This window comes from Pristis pectinata, chromosome 14 (assembly GCF_009764475.1).
Source record: "Pristis pectinata isolate sPriPec2 chromosome 14, sPriPec2.1.pri, whole genome shotgun sequence".
Classification (NCBI taxonomy): Eukaryota; Metazoa; Chordata; class Chondrichthyes; order Rhinopristiformes; family Pristidae; genus Pristis; species Pristis pectinata.
The window spans coordinates 18,065,853-18,068,464 of NC_067418.1; positions in this window are offsets into that span (position 1 = coordinate 18,065,853).

Sequence of the window (2,612 nt, forward strand, 5' to 3'; positions counted from 1 at the left end):
TACTACCTAATATTGATGATTAATACCTTCATTTTAAGTAAAGCTGGTTCCTGAAATGCAAATGTCTCTGACAAAACCAAGAGAGAAATCTAAAAAGGAGTAATATGCCATGTTACACTGCATTGGGGAATCTTATATAATTCTGTGTGTTTTAAATTTTTGAAATGATGCTCATTTTTAACACATTCATAAGGCTAGCAGGCCTAAGGTTATGCTTTCTAAGAGTAATTGGAGATCAGACCAGTCTGGGGCTAATAGTCTCCTGATTTCATACTTACATCTGTACATACTTACATTTCATACTTCACCTTGATTCTGTATAAAAGAAACCTTATTGGTAAAGGCTAGGGATGCTTTGAAACTGGTATTAATAACAGAAACTATGGAAAGTAGTTTCCATTGTCAAGTTTATTAAAAAAGTAAATGTGAATAAAAATCAATGCATTGCTGATGTTAAATGCAAATGGATTGTACATTGATATTATGTTGTTATAAGTGTCTGTAACACTCTAAAAATAGATTAATGAATCTCAGTAAAAAGTGAAATATGTTGATTTTATACATTGTGACCTTTTTAAAGTAAGACATGTTAATAATGTTCTACTGAAATCCACAGCTGCAGAATCAAATTATTTTTGTGTCAGTTATGGCTCAGTTGGTAGTACTCTCACCTCTGAGTCAGAAGGTTATGGGTTCAAGTCCCACTTCAGGAACTTGAGCACAAAAGTGTAGATTGACAGTGTTGCTCGCCAAGTGGACATAAAAGATCCCATGGTACTATTTGAAGAATATCATAGAGTTCTTTCTTGTCATTTTGATGAATATTTAAATGTCATTGGCATTTCTAAAACAGATTGACTGTTCATTTTCACATTGGTGATTATGCTTTGTGATGCTCAGAAAGGTGCTTTGCGCATATTCAATGTTTCTATTTCAAGAAAACCAAGAGCTTAATGAAATTAGTAGCAGAAGTACATATTACAGACAGGTTTAATTGGAAGAATATAACTCCTGGCAGTCTTGGCAAACTATATCACATGAGATTATCACAGTGTCCATAAACGTTACAAAAATCATAGAAGCTGCTTTCCCAGACAGTTAACTATGTGAGCTGACAAGACATGACAAAGGCTCACCAGAGAGACTGTGACTTTAGTGGATTCCTTGATTCCCTTTAAATCTCCAGAGATAGTTAACCAGTCACAATATCTATAAGCAAACTTTACATCACCATTGCACACCAATTTAATGCCACAGAATGTTTTCACACATCTAGATGGAGACATTGAAGGAGTAGGGCATTTTGTTTTTTCTCAGGTTCATTTATAGGATGTGGATGTTGCTGACCATACCAGCATTTATTACCCATCTCTGCTGGCTCTTAAATCAGAATCAGGTTTATTATCACTGACATATGTCATGAAATTTGTTTTGCAGCAGCAGTATAGTGCAAGACATAAAGGCATAAAAATTGCTATAAGTTACAAAAATAAATAAATAGTGCAAAAGAGGAATAATGAGGTAGTGTTCATGGGTACATGGACCATTCAGAAATCTGATGGCAGAGGGGAAGAAGCTGTTCCTGAAATGTTGTGTGTGGGTCTTCAAGCTCCTGTACCTCGTCCCCAATGGTAGTAACGTGAAGAGGGCCTGTCCCAGGTGGTGAGGGTCCTTAATGATGACGAAAGAAGATGAGGGTGAGCAGTAGTGTTGCTGGTGAATTTATTTCCATAGTTAATTTGGACAGGGAGTTCCAGATTTCAGGGAGTAGGCTGATAGTTTTTTTTAGATGGTACACACTGCAGTCACTGCATGTGGGTGGTGGAGAGAGTGAATGTTTAGGATGGTAGATGGAGTGCCAATCAAGTGGACTACTTTACTCTGGAAGGTGATGAGTTTCTTAAATATTGCATCCAGGCAGGTTTTACATCATATTCCTGACTTGTGCCTTGTAGGTGATGAAATAAACTTCAAGTAGGTGGGTAATTTATTGCAGGATAGCCATCCTCCAATGCTTTGTTTTCTGCACTATGAAAGAAGCAGTGACTATAATACAGGAAAAGTAAGTAAACTTTACCCAAATTGTGAAGCCATAGTGATAAACATTCTAATGAAAGTTTTAATGAAATTTTCTCTGCTGTTTTGTTATTGTCTTTCTTGTGGATGTGTATATGCTTTGCTTCTAAATACTCACTTAATTAATAATTACTGTTGATAACCTGGTAAACTTCCATGACTGTATAGGTCTACTATCTATCCCCAACCCTACAATATCTTATATTTAAATATAAATATTAGAATTGTTTAAAAAGTATCAGTATCTTAAAGATATATCTTAATTGTCTTCCAGTAAGTAATGAAGAATAACGTACTATTAACTGTGTTTTATTAATAAAACTGAAATGCTCAGCAGTCTCCTCAGTTTCCAATAACTCCAATGTGATGTCACCATCTCCCCCTCTCCTTCCCTGCTGCCATTCTAAAGGGATCCTCCCCTGTGGGATGTCTGGTTTACTCCTCCATTTTCATTAATACCCACTGTACATTATATTCTGTGCAACAGAAGGATTCGCAGCACCAGCCCTTTCCCCCAACACTTCCCATTGTCCAGG